Source organism: Bufo gargarizans, chromosome 5 (genome assembly GCF_014858855.1).
Source record: "Bufo gargarizans isolate SCDJY-AF-19 chromosome 5, ASM1485885v1, whole genome shotgun sequence".
Lineage (NCBI taxonomy): Eukaryota > Metazoa > Chordata > Amphibia > Anura > Bufonidae > Bufo > Bufo gargarizans.
The window spans coordinates 41,190,326-41,206,970 of record NC_058084.1 but is presented as its reverse complement, the minus strand read 5'-3'; positions in this window follow the sequence as shown (position 1 = coordinate 41,206,970).

Genomic DNA, 16,645 nt, shown 5'->3' with positions numbered 1-16,645 from the left:
AAACCCCCACTTCTCCTCCTCCTCCTCAACTTCCACCTCCGAATTATCCGCGTGCAGCACCAGTCATCAGTCGGTAGCTGGAAGCAGTGTAGAACTGCATTGGGAAGCGGCAACAGGCCATTATGAAGCTGATATGCTTAGGAGATAAACAGCACACCGCCGCAGAACTGTTGCAAGGGATAACAGACCAGACTGAGCTGTGGCTCTCGCCACTCAACCTACAAAAAGGCATGGTTGTGTCTGATAATGGCCGTAACTTGTTGGCGGCTTTAGAGCTCGGCAAGCTCAGACTCATCCCATGCCTAGCCCACGTGTTCAACCTTGTGGTTCAGTGGTTTCTCAAAACCTACCCCAATTTGCCTGAGCTACTGGTGAAGGTGCGCCGCATGTATGCACATATCCGTAAGTCATCGACAGCTTCAGCCGATCTGTCAACACTGCAGCAGCGCTTGAAATTGCCAGCTCACCGACTGTTGTGTGGCGTGAGCATGCGTTGGAACTCAACGTTTCACATGTTGGCCAGGCTTGGATGTCTGACCTCTGTGAGGTTTCAAGAAACTTTGAGGAATAAACACTGATGGTGAGTGGCGATAACGCTACTATCAGCGTCACCATCCCACTTCTGTGTCTATTCAAACGCTCGCTGCTCGCAATTAAGGCCAAAGCTTGGCATGTGGAAGAAGTGGAAACGGGTGGAGACATTACACAGGGTGTTGGCCAAACTACCCTCAGTTTATCTTCTCAGCGCAAATTGTATGATGAGGAGGAGGAGCAGGAGACGGTTGCCTCCGCTTCAAAGGGTAGTACCCATGGAAGTTTAATTCCATCTGTTCAGCGTGGATAGCCAGAAGAAGAGGAAGAGGGTGAGCAGATTGAGAGTCATCCTCCTGATGACAACAGCGAAGTCTTGCCTCTAGGGACTCTGGCACAAATGGCTGACTTTGTTAGGCTGCCTTTCCCTTGACTCACGGGTTTTATGCATTTTGGACAAAACTGATTACTGGTTGTTTACCCTTCTCGATCCCTGCTACAGCATACCGCCACATATGGGGTATTTCTGTAAACTGCAGAATCAGAGTAATATATATTGAGGTTTATTTTGCTGTTAACCCTTGTTGTGTTGCAAGAAGAAAAGATTAACATGAAAAATTTGCAAAAAATAATTAAATTTTGAAATGAACACCTAAAGGATTAACAAAGTTTGTAACATTAGTTTTGAATAATTTGAGGGGTGTAGTTTCTAAAATGTTGTAATTTATGGGTGGTTTCCATTATGAATTGGTGCTTAAAAAATGGGTTTGGAAATTTTGTTGAAAATTAAAAAAATGGCTTCAACGTCCTAAAAAAAAAAAAAATGACATTTACAAAATGATGCCAACATAAAGTAAACATATCTGAAATGATGACTGATAACTATTTTATGAGGCATTACTATCTGTCTTAAAAGTATAGAAATTTAAATGTAGAAAATTGTGAATGTTTGCAAATTTTTTGTAAATTTGGGATTTTTTATAAATAAGTGTAAAATATATTGACTCAAATTTACCACTGTCATGAAGTACAATGTGTCACAAAAAATTATCTCAGAATGGCCGGGATAAGTAAAAATGTTCCAAAGTTATTGCCACATAAAGTGACACATTTCAGATTTGCAAAAAAATGGCCTGGGCAGGAAGGTGAAAACTGTCCTGGGGTAGAAAAGGTTAAATTAGAGATAGATTTAATTGAAGGCACTTCCTAATGTTTTGTGATTGTCCATATTACTTCCTTTGATGGCTTGATTCATTTTTTAATGGCATGATACACTTCTGGTTTCCAGGGGTTACAGGTACCAGTGGCCGGACCGGGAGCTGCTGCACATGTGTAACTGTGGACAATCTCACAGTCTGGGTCACTAGAAAGGCTGGGACTTTTTCCTATATTGTACAAGCATGGCAAACACTGCTTAATTGCAGCGGTAGTCATAACCCCTCGAAGCAAGTAGTGTATAATGCCATGGAAAAAGGAATCAAGCCAGCAAAGGAGGCAATATGGACAATCACAGTACATTAGTAAGTACCTTGTATTAACTGTGTCTATATGGTAAATGCCATTTGCAGAAGTAAGACAACCCCTTTAAGTAGTGCACACCCTGACTGCTTTAAAGATCTTTATTGCCTTTATATGTCTTGCACCTTCTACCTGACTGGAAATTCATATTTTTATAGTATACGCATAAATCATCTTATTTTTCCACGCTATCTTAATGGTTTGCAATGACTGTTATGGGCAGGTATAAACGATATGCTAATTTCCATTAGCGATGATGAAACACATATGTACCAATTTCTAGTCATTACAGCATGATGAATACATATTATTTCCTTAGGGAGCACTGATTTGTTCCACAGTACTGATTTCATCAATGAACACCAATGGCAGTCTTAACCGAGCAGGGCATGGAAAGGGTCTCGTTTTACTTTCCTTTGGCCACAATCAATCTAGCGAGCCTGCTCTCTCTACAGAGCTCGATATATTATCCAAGTAAAAATGACTTGGTTCCCAATGAATAACTAAATATGGCATGTTGCTAGGCAACAAAACAAGGAGGAACTAGTGACAGACGTTCTTACTTTTTGGAAGGAATACGTGAGCAGAAAATGAAACAGCAAGCATATAGATCACATTAAACGAGTTCTGTCAATTTTCAAATGTAAAGTTTGTTAAAATATAATATACAGTAGTATAAAACTTCAATGCAGTTGTGATATAAAGCAGAAAATATATATGCGTGGACTAATCACGTGGTCTTATTGTAGCTACAGCCAAAGGTAACTTTCTACCAGTATAGAATGGTGACACAAACACCACCATAAAGGGAGGGGCTCTATTTTGATCTTATTATGGGGCAAATTTCATCTATGTCTGTCCTTAGCTATGTAGCATGTGAAGCAACATTGGTGTCTAGCAAGTTTAACCCGTAGGATACCATGGCTGTACATGTACGGCGCTGGAAACTGGGACAGAAATCCCAGCGCTGTACAGCTATGGCGCTCTGATGGGGCGGACGCAGGAGCTGTGCCCGCCCAATCAGCTGCAGGGTCCTGCAGTCACTGATAGCTGGACACTGCTGTATGCGCTGGCATCGGTAAAAACACTAATGCCGGCGCAATAGCCCTTGCACTGCCGCGGTCAGCGCTGACCGCGGCATGTGCGGTATGCTGCTGGATGCGGGGTGTCCATCGTGTCCCCGCGCTGCTGAAACGGGGACCCAATAGCAGGCATCATGGCTGCCTTCCGTGAGAGCCTGTGAGATCCAGCCCCCTTGATCTCACAGGCAGGAAGCTGTAAGTGTATTACACTGGTAATACACTTACAGCCAGTGCATTACAATACAGAAGTATTGTAATGCATTGTAATGGGGATCAGTGCCCCAGAGTGGGACAAAAAATAAAGTGAAAAAAGAAAGTTTTACCAAAAAATTAAAAGTGTCACGTAAAAAAAGTGTCCTTTTACCAAAATAAACAGAAAAAAGAAAAAAAAAAGAAAAGTAGACATATTAGGTATCGCTGCATCCGTATCGACTGGCTCTATTAAAATATCAAATGATATACACCGTCAGGTGGACGTTGTTATTTTTTAAAAATAAAAACCGTGTCAAAATAAACATTTTCTGGTCACCTTGTCTCCCAAAAAGTGTAATACCAAGTGACCAAAAAGTCTTATGTACCCCAAAATGATACCAATCAAACCGTCATCTGATCCCGGAAAAAAAATGAGCTCCTACATAAGACAATCTCCCAAAAAATAAAAGAAAAGGGTTCTCAGAAAATGGCAACCCAAAAACATGATTTAATTCTGTTCAAAAATGATTTCACTGTGTAAAACTTAACAAAAGTTAAAATCATAGACTTATTAGGTATCGCCGCACCTGCTCTATAAAAATATCACATTATATGCCCCCTCAGGTCAATGCCAAAACAGCAATTTTTTTCACATTGCCTCACATAAAGTATAATACCAAGCGATCAAAAATTCTTACTCAAAAATGGTACCAATCATCCCGCAAAAAATTCGCCCCCACATAAAACAATCACTTAAAAAATAAAAACCAATGGCACCCATAAACCTATCCATCAAAATCTGCACTGCAAAAGTCATATGGCGCTACTTCCTTTTTGAGTCCTGCTTGTGCCCCCAAAGCAGTTCACCACAACATATGGGGTTTTGCTGTATTTAGGAGAAAATGGGTAACAAATTATGGGGTGTGTTTTCTCCTGTTACCCCTTGCAAAAACAACATTTTATTGGAAGAAACAAAACTTTACATTTTTACAGCCAAGTGTTTCCAAATTCCAAATTCTATAAAACGCTTGGGGGGGGGGGGGGGGTGTCAAAGTGTTCAGTTACCTGCTATATATATTCTTTAAGGGGTGTAGTTTACAAAATGTGGTCACTTTTTGAGGGTTTTCACTGGAGGGGTACATCAGGGTCAAATGCAAAATGGTGCCTAAAAACTATTCTAGCAAAATCTGCCTCCAAAATCCATATGGCTCTCCTTTCGTTCTGACCACTGCCACATGCCAATAGAGCAGTTTACCTCCACATATGGGTTATTTCTGTAAACTGCATAATCAGAGTAATATATATTGAGGTTTTTTTTGCTGTTAACCCTTGCTGTGTAGCAAGAAAAAATTTATTAACATAAAAAAATCTGCAAAAAAATGAAATTTTTAAATTTTGCCTCCATTTTCCTTTATTTCTTGTGGAACACCTGAAGGGTTAACAGGAACACCTGAAGGGTTAACTTTGTAACATAAGTTTTGAATAATTTGAGGGGTTTAGTATCTAAAATGGGGTCATTTATGGGTGGTTTACATTATGTAAGCCCCTCAAAATCACATTATAACTGAATTGGTGCTTAAAAATATGGTTTTGGCATTTTTGTTGAAAATTTGAAATAACGTCCTAAAAAAATAAAATTACATTTACAAAATGATGTCAATATAAAGCAGACATATGGGTAATGTTGATTGATTACCATTTTATTAGGTATTACTATTTGTCTTAAAAGTAGAGAAATTCACATTTTGAAAATTGCAAATCTTTCAAAAATTTTGGGTAAATTTTAGATTATTTTAAAAATAAAAGGTGAAATATATTGACTCAAATTTACCACTGTCATGAAGTACAATGTGTCATGAGATAATCTCAGAATGGCTTGGATAAGCAAAAGCGTTCCGAAGTTATTACCACATAAAGTGACACATGTCATATTTGCTAAATCGTCCTGGCATTTAAGGTGAAAAGTGCCCTGGTACTGAAAGGGTTTGTTTTGAAAGGTGTGGCCGTACTGAACAGGGATTACCACTAGTGTTTGGCGAGCACCAAAGTGCTCGTGTAGAACACTTCAAGATGCTCAGGTGTTGTACACGAGCACAATTGAAGTCAGCGGGAGAATCCCAGGCACCCCCTGCTCTGAAGAGGGGAGGGTGTCGGTACTCTAGTTCGGCTTAGGAGTCCCTGCTCTGACTCCATATATAGCTATATCCATATATGGAGTCATTGCTTGGGAACACTTCAGTGTATTTAAATATAATTTCTGAACGGATTTTAACTCCCAACATTGTACATTAGAGGCAAGGACCTTATCCACTCAGCTATAAAGCTAAATGCTAAACTGTTTTAGAAAAACCTCATAGTAGTTTCTGATGTAGTGAGTATTCTTATTCAGCAGAAGACTTATTTTTTATTTCTGTGCAGGTTAACATGTACCTCTATAGTGTAGTAGTTAACATCCTTACCTCTAATGTACAAGGTTGTGAGTTTGAATCCTTGCAGAAACATTTCAGAAATAGAGATTACATTTATATTTTTTTTTTTTGTAATTGTAAAAATTGTATGGCACAAATTAAATGTGTAATTACAAAAAAATAATTAAAAAAATGTAAATACATTGCACTCGAGCACACGCAGTGTTCGGCCGAACTCCGCGATGCTTGAGCCGAACTGGTGTTCGGCTGAGCATGCTCGCCCAACACTAATGACAACCCTTGAAGGGATTGTCCCGGAATAACTAGTTTTTACCTAATCCCCTCAGTCTGCCTCAGTAAGTAAAAGATTTATATTTACTAGACATGAGCAAATTTCCTTGAAATTTAGCTATTTATCTATTTTTTATTGATTTGGGTACAAATAGATTCTACCCAATTCAAAAATGCTATTAATGGCCCAGAGAGAGAGAGAGAAGGAATCCACATTTTGGGAAAATTCTTGATAAATTCGGAATTCCGCACAATTCCACAATTCCTTGAAAGAAATAACCTATTGTTTAAATCATTTTTTTTGTTAAACACATATATTTTTTTGAATTTTTAGAGTTTCTTTAGTTTTCCATGTCACTATCTATGTTTTTTTTTTAACTACTAGAGTCCTGGAGGATTTTTTATTTTTGCATTTTCCTTTTCCTTGCCCACCTTCCCGGAGTCAGTTAGCACATCCCAATGCACAGGTGCACTTCACCATGGCCAGAAACACAAAGAAAAAAACCCACAATGCACAATGTATGTTATTTGTGTTTGCTGAGTACTGTTGCATTGTGGGTTTTTTTTTCTTTGTGTTTCTGGCCATGGCGGTGTGCACCTGTGCATTGGGATGTGCTGACTGACACCCTTTTTTTGCAGTTGTACTGAGCTGGAGGTGTGGCTGACTCCAGTTGGTCTTGCACCCCTGACTAGCCTGTCTGCCAGATTGTAATTAGTGTAAGTATAAAACTGTAGCCGGCTCTCGTTGCATTCATTGCCATCTGGCACCAGGAGAGGTATAGAGTGGGCTCAGCATGCATGTTGGTACCTGCATTCCCTGGATTTAATGGAGGCAATTATGCCACCAAAAATGGTAAAAGGCAGAGTGGACCCAGCATGCATGTGGAACCTGCACTTCCTTAATTTTATGGTGGCCATTATGGCACATAACAGGTAGTATTTAGACATTATCCCTATAGACAAACATATTTTAAACCCTTCCTTCTGCCGTACATGTATGGAGCTGGGATGGCAGGGGTTAAATGTATATAATTGTGCAATTTTCACATTGCCCTCTATGCCTTCAATAGGTTAAGCCTTCCTGTCCATGGGCCACAATGGACAGGAGCTGACCCCATTCACTTCTATGGGAGAGTTTTCTAGACAGGTTATGTGACCTGTGAAGAAGTCAGGAGGAAGTAGATAAGCTGTGATATCACCTATTGCGATGGGTGGTTACTATTTTATCTATATAGAGGTGTTTATATTGAACATAAAAATTATATTTAAACAATAGGTTATTTTCTGATGACGCATTCCCTTTAAATCGGATATTTTAACCCTTTGATTTCTATTGCATTGCTCACCATGCAGACTCAGGTTCACACCATTGCCAGTGCTTCTTCTTTAATTGTTTTAGAAATGTGACCCTTTTCCAACAATTGCTGTGTATTTCCTTCGAGATTCAATTTGAATTTCTAATTTTAACCTTCAAAGCCCTCATCAATGCTGCACCTACCTATCTCTCTTCTCTTGTCTCCACTTATCTCCCTATTTGTTTCCTTTAATCTGCCCAAGGACGTGTGTCTTTCATTATCCCTTACCACTAACTCCCATTCTCAACTCTGGGACATTTCAGCTCTTAAATCTATATTGCTGTATTAGCTTTTATTTCTATTGTGCTTTCAATATTTATTCTTCAGTGTCATATTTTTCTGTACAGCAAGATTTTTCAACTTATTTTATTTGCATCTTCAATTTTCTATCTTCTCTTTGTCCATGCAATTGAAAATTCTTATCACAGATATACAGAGTAATTAGGTTAAAGGTGTTATTCCATGAAAAATGAAAAAAAAAAAAAAACATCATATAGTACATGACAATCTCTTTCTAACAAAGCTAGAACCAGCCTCACATGGATCTAGAGATCTCCCCGTTCATTGCTCTGCTAGGTTTGTATCAAGCTGACAGCTCAAGGGGAGTGTCTTTTCTACTGCAGCTAAGGGGGCGTGTCCATGCTCTCCCTTTCAAAGTTTAGTTAAAGGATGAAACTGAGCATGTGCAGCCATCTCAGTGAGCCGGACAAAGAAATAAGAAAGAAAACAAGCAGAAGGGGGCGCTATATAGATACATTTTATTGAATAACTCAATGGCTATATGGATTTTTTAATTACGTGCAATTGCAAAAGTATTTAGATCCAGGCACTGGTTTGAACACTGTAGAAATTTTTTCATGGGATAACCCTTTTAAGGTGCCCTTACACAAACAAGCAAAATTTCCCATTTCCAACTGGATTATCAACTTATATGTTTGGCAGTGTACTAACTCTTCCCCGACAGATGATGTTGTGGTACAGAAATACTGGACGTATTGGCTTTCACCATGCTTCACCCTTTCTTCGCAAATGTTAACTTGACATAAACGCATTGACACATAACATAGGTCATTGAAAAATTCAGGTAATATTTGCTATAACTCTTTATTTATACATTAAAGGCTATGAACACCTTCTGGGGTAATTTTTTATGGTTGCATTTTATTGCTGCTCTGATGGCTTGATGTACAGTCGTGGCCAAAAGTTTTGAGAATTACATAAATATTGGAAATTGGAAAAGTTGCTGCTTAAGTTTTTATAATAGCAATTTGCATATACTCCAGAATGTTATGAAGAGTGATCAGATGAATTGCATAGTTCTTCTTTGCCATGAAAATTAACTTAATCCCAAAAAAAACTTTCCACTGCATTTCATTGCTGTCATTAAAGGACCTCCTGAGATCATTTCAGTAATCGTCTTGTTAACTCAGGTGAGAATGTTGACGAGCACATGGCTGGAGATCATTATGTCAGGCTGATTTGGTTAAAATGGCAGACTGAGGGTGATGCTTGAAATCATTGTTCTTCCATTGTTAACCATGGTGACCTGCAAAAAAACGTGTGCAGCTCTCATTGTGTTGCATAAAAATGGCTTCACAGGCAAGGATATTGTTGCTACTAAGATTGCACCTCAATCAACAATTTATAGGATCATCAAGAACTTCAAGGAAAGAGGTTGAATTCTTGTTAAGAAGGCTTCAGGGCATCCAAGAAAGTCCAGCAAGCGCTAGGATCGTCTCCTAAATAGGATTCAGCTGCGGGATCGGAGTGCCACCAGTGCAGAGCTTGCTCACAAATGGCAGCAGGCAGGTGTGGGCGCATCTGCACGCACAGTGAGGCGAAGACTTTTGGAAGATGGCCTGGTGAAAAGAAGGGCAGCAAAGAAGCCAATTCTCTCCAAAAAAAACATCGGGGACAGATTGATCTTCTGCAGAAAATATGGTGAATGGACTGCTGAGGACTGGGGCAAAGTCATATTCTCCGATGAAGCCTCTTTCCGATTGTTTGTGGCATCAGGAAAAAGGCTTGTCCGGAGAAGAAAAGGTGAGAGCTACCATCATTCCTGTATCATGCCAACAGTAAAGCATCCTGAGACCATTCATGTGTGAGGTTGCTTCTCATCCAAGGGAGTGGGCTCACTCACAATTTTGCCCAAAAACACAGCCATGAATAAAGAATGGTACCAAAACACCCTCCAACAGCAACTTCTTCCAACAATCGTTTGGTGAAGAACAATGCATTTCCTAGCACGATGGAGCACCATGCCATAAGGCAAAAGTGATAACTAAGTGGCTCGGGGACCAAAACGTTGACATTTTGGGTCCATGGCCTGGAAACCCCCCAGATCCTAATCCCATTGAGAACTTGTGGTCAATACTCAAGAGGCGGGTGGACAAACAAAAACCCACTAATTCTGACAAACTCCATGAAGTGATTATGAAAGAATGGGTTGCTTGCTATCAGTCAGGAATTGGCCCAGAAGTTGATTGAGAGCATGCCCAGTCGAATTGCAGAGGTCCTGAAAAAGAAGGGCCAACACTGCAAATACTGACTCTTTGCATAAATGTCATGTAATTGTCGATAAAACCCTTTGAAATGTATGAAGTGCGTGTAATTATATTTCACTACATCACAGAAACAACTGAAACAAAGATCTAAAAGCAGTTTAGCAGCAAATTTTGTGAAAACTAATATTTGTGTCATTCTTAAAACTTTTGGCCATGACTGTATAGTTCTTATCTTTGAATTCCTCACGTTCATACACACTTATTATAGATAAATTCTTAACAAACTTATAACCATAAGGCTTAAATCAGTGTTTCTAAGCTGTCAAGAGTTCAGAGATAAGCGCTTTACACCCAGCCATCAGAGCAGCAACCTGATGTTTTAGTGTGAATCTTGCATCTGCGAGAATCCCAGCCTGACTGCTGGTTTAATGACAAACATTACCACCATCAAAAGGACTTATGATGCTGTTAGTTCAAGCTATTAGCCCCATGGTTTGCACTTATCAGAAACATAGCAGCAGAGAAGTGTCTAATGCTCCTCTGTACTTCTGCATAATATGGAATTCATACAGTTTTCATTTTTCAGATTCTGTAAGAATTCTTAATTGGCAAAATTATGACAAATGTTTTCAAACAAACAATAAAAGACATAAGGAACAGGGAAAAAGTAAGGCATACAATTGCACGTCTGTGCATGTGCATGCCGAAAGTAGCACTTGTCTTCATAATGAGATGTTCCAAAATGTAATTTAACAGTAGCGTTAAAAAGAAAAGGAGGAAGGAATTTGATAAAGGAATCATTCAAAATATTTTATTAACAACGCATATGTAGATAATAATCATAATAATTCAGACACATTTCAGAACTATGCAATATACATCCATATTGTGCAAATTTTTCATCTATCTAATCTTCATTTAAAAAAGAAAATCACATAAAAAACATTTTAAAGAACAAGCTGAATATTTATTGAATACATATAAAGTTTTGAATGGTCTTAGCCTCTGCATGTAAAGCACTGTATATAATAAGAAAACTCTTCACTATATTATTTGTGAGGTTTGACGGCATTCTCCAAAAAGCCCACAAGGAGTCCTACAACACAAAAGAGAACAGAGAGAAGTAAGTGAATATTAGCATAAAAAATAAAAAAGAATATCATCGCCAGGGTGGAAAATGTGGAGAAGGAGATTTAATCAGCCTCTATTAATCAAGTGCTAGAACTGACATGCAAGGCGGTCTCTCTCTGCTCACTTGAACCACTGATGTTTTTGATGGCTGTGTTGCAGGCAGCAACTAAGAAACTCATCATTTATTTTTTCATATGGATTTTTACTTATTCAAAATTATTTTATTTGCGTGAAGATGGCCACCATTGCTTGTAATTAGAAAAAAAAATAAACTAAAAATATATATATATTATTATTATTTTATTTTATTTTTTTTACTGTCAAAATATTATGTGGATGAAAGAATATTAAAGTGAAAAATATAAATATGATCCTGAAAAGTATTGTTTTATGTATTACAATTTTTTTAAGAAAACCCATATCTATAATTAAACTGTTTAAAACAGAGCATCAATGTAACATTCTGATGGATTTATACTAGGGAATGGAATGGCATGGAAAAAAAGTGCTCGGAGCAGTGATCGAAGACAAGATTTCTCATGCCGCTAAACAGCTCTGAAAAGGAGCATCTAATACTTGCTGTGACCCAGAACAGGGAAGTACTTATTTTCTGCTCACTAGTTTGGCACTTTTGGAGGGCTAATTAGTGGATTGAGTTATGTCCACTAATAAACCTCAATGGGGGGAATTTATCACTCCCTGCGCTTAAAAAAGCCAAAAAATAGGGGTTAGATTGATGTATAGTGTAGCTGATAGGTTGCAGTGCAGGGTGTTAGGTAGTGTGATAGGAATTACTGTATTGTGCATTTTCTCCAGTCTCAGGAAACTTCTAGCAGCTTGAAAAATGTAGCAAAAGTGACCCACACCTGTATTGTGCGTGCAATGCGCGCATATAACATTGCCGATTTTTGCAATCAAGAAAATAATGACAAGTTGACTAATTCTAGAATTTAGCCAATTAGGCCAAAAATATGTGAAATATCGCAAAAATGAATATTGCCCATGCTGCTCATCACATTATACCTCTAGGCTCTTCCCCTTATGCACAGCTCTGCCCATCAGCTTTCTAAGTAATACCTTATAAGTCCACTGAACTCCATTCTGAGCTTAGAGGTGCAGTCTGGGCACTTCTGCTACTGCTCTACAGCTAAAAAGGGCCTCCCTACCCACCCATGTGCTTGAACCAGCTGCCCCTTTAATTGTTTATCTAAGGCTACTTTCACACTAGCGTTCTGCTGTCCGCTCGTGAGCTCCGTTTGAAGGAGCTCACGAGCGGAGCAGAACGCTTCCGTCCAGCCCTGATGCAGTCTGAATGGATGCGGATCCGCTCAGACTGCATCAGTCTGGCGGCATTCAGCCTCCGCTCCGCTCGCCTCCGCACGGCCAGGCGGACAGCTGAACGCTGCTTGGCCGTGCGGAGGCGTGCGGATCCGTCCAGACTTACAATGTAAGTCAATGGGAACGGATCCGCTTGAAGATGGCACCATATGGCTCAATCTTCAAGCGGATCCGTCCCCCATTGACTTTACATTGAAAGTCTGAACGGATCCGTCTGAGGCTACTTTTTTAAATTTTTCTAAGTTATTAATGCAGACGGATCCGTACTGAACGGAGCCTCCGTCTGCATTAATATGATCGGATCCGTTCAGAACGGATCCGATCAAACGCAAGTGTGAAAGTAGCCTAAGTCAACTCTTTGTGGCTAGCTGGGAGGTCACTGATCACTTGGGCCCCTAGCATTTGATTTGTTTGCATGGTGTTAAAGTCTACCACTGTCCATAGACATGAATGCTCAGTGCAGCATGTCTATCAAACAGCAGAGAGGAAGACATGTCCCTTCCAGACACTCTGCCTTATCTTGCAACAGAAAAAAAGAGTAGACATCTTGAAATCTAACATGCTTGATCCTCATTTCCCCAAAACGTACATCCAGGGACAATCAGGGGGCTCTCATACACTTTAGATTGTCCTGCTAGAATTGGATGAATCTTAAAGCAATAATCTATTGTGTACATGGCCAACCTTAGAATAGTTTTGAGCCGTAAGTGCTATTCACATTTTCCCTTATTATTTACCATATAGTCACAAAATTATATAGCCAGAGAGTGGCCAAATAACCTGGAAGTAAGATGTTTGTATGTTAGGAAAGGATCATCTTGCATAGCTGTGCCTTTCTACAGCTTTAGCCACAAAGTATCAGGTCAATGGTGTTAGCTACAAATTTCCAGGACATTAGGGCCAGTAATGCTCCCATCAGTGGTAACAGGATATTAAAAGCATGCAACCAAACTTAAGTCCTGCACCTCTAAGGCCTGCTATGTCTATGCAAGAAGAGCTTAGATGGGTGGAAAAAAAAATACATTTTCACACTATTTATTTTCAGGCACGGTTTACTGTTGTTAGAGACCCAAAAGTCGTTTTAAGGACTATTGCTTTATCTGGCTGCTATATATATTATTACAGCAACCTGCGCTAAATTGCGTGCACTTGTTTGGCCGCTGCTAACAGTGACACAAGCTCTGCTACATCTGTTGTGTTACATTTGCACATCCTAAATATCTGTGACATCCAGAGCAATTGTTTGACCACATTTCCTGCGCTACATCTCCTGTATAACGTTTTCACATCCTATCTGTGACATTCAGTGTAATTTATTTGCGAATACACTTACAAAACCTGAGCTACTGTACATGTAACATACTTGCAAGCATATATACCATTTAATATTCTCATGGCGAGCAGTAAGGGACGGGGAAGTGGCCGTGTTGCTGATGGTGCACGCAGAGGCCGTGGCCCTGGGCGCGGTGAAACTGTGCCTGCTTCCAGAGAACAAGAAACACACTCATCCACAATATCTAGCTTTATGCCCAGTTTGCAGGGCGGTGCAGGACACCACTCTCGAAGTCAGACCAGTGCAACCAGGTGGTCGGTTGGATTGCAGCAGATAATGCTTCCAGTCGGTTAAGCACCACCCTTTCTTCCACAAAGTTCAGTCTTAGTAGCCAAGACTCTGGTTCACAGAATCCTCACCCTGATCCTTCTTCCTCTCACCATAGAGTGTCTTGGCAAAAAAGTAATCCCACACTCAGATATTCCGAGGAGATCTTTTAATTGCCATTTCTTGATTTGGGCCTCTCACCAAGCCCACTTGAAGAAGGACATGAGGAGATCTTATGCATTGATTCCCAAACTTTTGAGCATCCACAGTCAGAAGAAGATGAAAGTGGGGAATGGCAATTAGTGTTTCACAAGGTGGATGATGATGATGAGACACAGTTGGCAATAAGTCAACGGCAATTAATGTCTCAAGAGGTTGATGAAGAGGATGAGACACAGTTGTCATTAAGTGAGGTTCTTGTTAGGTCAGCAAGTCAGGAGGATGATCATAGTGAGGAAGCGAAAGAGGAGGTGGTGGATGATGAAATCACTGACCCAACCTGGGAAGATGGCAAGCCGAGCGAGGACAGCAGTACAGAGGGGGAGGGATCCGCAGCACCGCAACGGACTGGAAGAGGCAGTGGGGTGGCAAAAGGGAGAAGGCGGGCCACACCAAACAGGCCAGCAACAGTTCCCCGGAGCACCCCCTTGCGGCAATCTCCCTTGCCAAGGGATAAGTGTGCGGCAGTCTGACCCTTTTTTTGAGGAAAGTGCGGATGATAAAAGAATTGTCATTTGTAACCTGTGCCATACCAAAATGAGCAGGGGCGTGCACACTAGCAACCTCACCAGCATGATCTGCCACATGGCATCAAAGCACCCTAATAGGTGGGCCGAACACCTGGGTCCACAATCAGTGTCTGCGGTTCACACCACTGCCTCCTCTTCCCCTGTGTTATATGCTGGCCAATCCCCTGTCCAAGACTCAGACCCAGATGCCTCCCGCCCTGCACCTGGACCTTTGCAAGAACCATCAGCTAGCACATCCACTTCTGTGTCCCAGCACAGCTGACAGATGTCCATACCCCAGGCCTTTGAACTAAAGTGCAAATACCCAGCCACTCACCCACAGGCCATAGCTCTAAATTACCAACTTTCCAAATTGCTGGTCCTGGAAATGTTGCCATTTAGGCTTGTGGACACTGAGGCTTTCCGCAGCCTGATGGCGGTGACCGTCCTTTGTTACTCAGTCCCCAGCCGTCACTATTTTTCCCGGGGTGCCATCCCCGCCTTACACCAGCATGTGCCCCGTAACTTCACCCGTCCAACACAGTTGTTGTGAAGGTCCGCGTAACGACTGACACAAGGACAAGTGCTTTTGGCCAGGTATGCTACATTTCCCTGATGGCACACTGGGTGAATGTTGTGGAGGCCATGAGCGAGTCGTACGCTGTGATGGCACAGGTGCTACCGACGCCAAGGATTGCATGCCCTACTTCCATAAGGATTTCCGCCACCAGCTATATTAGTGGCTGCAACCGCCCATTCTCCTCCTTCACTTCCTCCTCCACTTCCACCTCTGAATTCTCATCTTGCAGCACCAGTCAGCCATCAGTCAGTAGCTGGAAGCAGTGTAGCACTGCAGTGGGGAAGCAGCAACAGGCCGTGCTGTAACTAATTTGCTTAGGTGACAAACAGCACACTGCCGCAGAGCTGTGTCAGGGTATAAGGGACCAGACTGAACTGTGGCACTCTCCACTCAACCTACAACCAGGCATAATTGTGTCTGATAATGGCCGTAACTTGATGACGGCTTTGAACCTTGGCAAGCTCAGACACATCCCATGCCTAGTCCACGTCTCCAACTTAGTGGTTCAGTGGTTTCTCAAAACCTACTCCAATTTTCCTAAGCTACTGGTGATGGTGCGCCGCATGTGTGCCTATTTCTGAAAGTCATCTACGGGTGCCGCTGGTCTGGCAATGCTGCAGCAGCGCTTGCAATTGCCAGCTCATCGACTTTTGTGCGACGTGAGCATGCGCTGGAACTCCATGTTCCACATGTTGGCCATGATTTATGAGCAGCCGAGGGCAGTAGTGGAATACCAGCTAAACATGGTCATCACCTTTCCAGTCAGCTTCCGCTCTTCACAAGCGAGAAGTGGGCATGGATGTGTGACCTCTGTGAGGTTTTAAAAAACGTTGAGGAATCAACACATATGGTGAGTGGCGATGCCGCTATCATCAGCGTACCCATCCCACTTCTGTGTCAACTTAAACACTTACTGCTCACAATGAAAACTGATGTTTTGCATGTGGAAGAGGTGGAAATGGAGGAGGACAGTAAACAGGGTCATATCCAGACCACCCTCAGTTCATCTTCTCAGTGCGAATTGGATGATGATGAGGAGGAGGAGCAGGAGATGTTTGCCTACACTACAGAGGGTAGTAACCATAGGAGGTTTATTCCATCTGTTCAGCATAAAAGGTCCGAAGAGGAGGAAGAGGATAGGGAGAATGCGAGCCATTCTCCTGATGAAGACAGCAAAGTCTTGTCTGTTTGAACTCTTGCACACATGGCTGACTTTTAGTGTTGATCGAGCACCAAAGTGCTCGGGTGCTCGAGTAGAGCACTTTGGGAGGCTCGGATGCTCTAACAAGCACCCGAGCACAATGGAAGTCAATGGGAGAACCAGAGCATTAAACCAGACACCCCCTGCTCTGAAAAGGGGAGGGTGTCTGGTTCACAGGAAAAG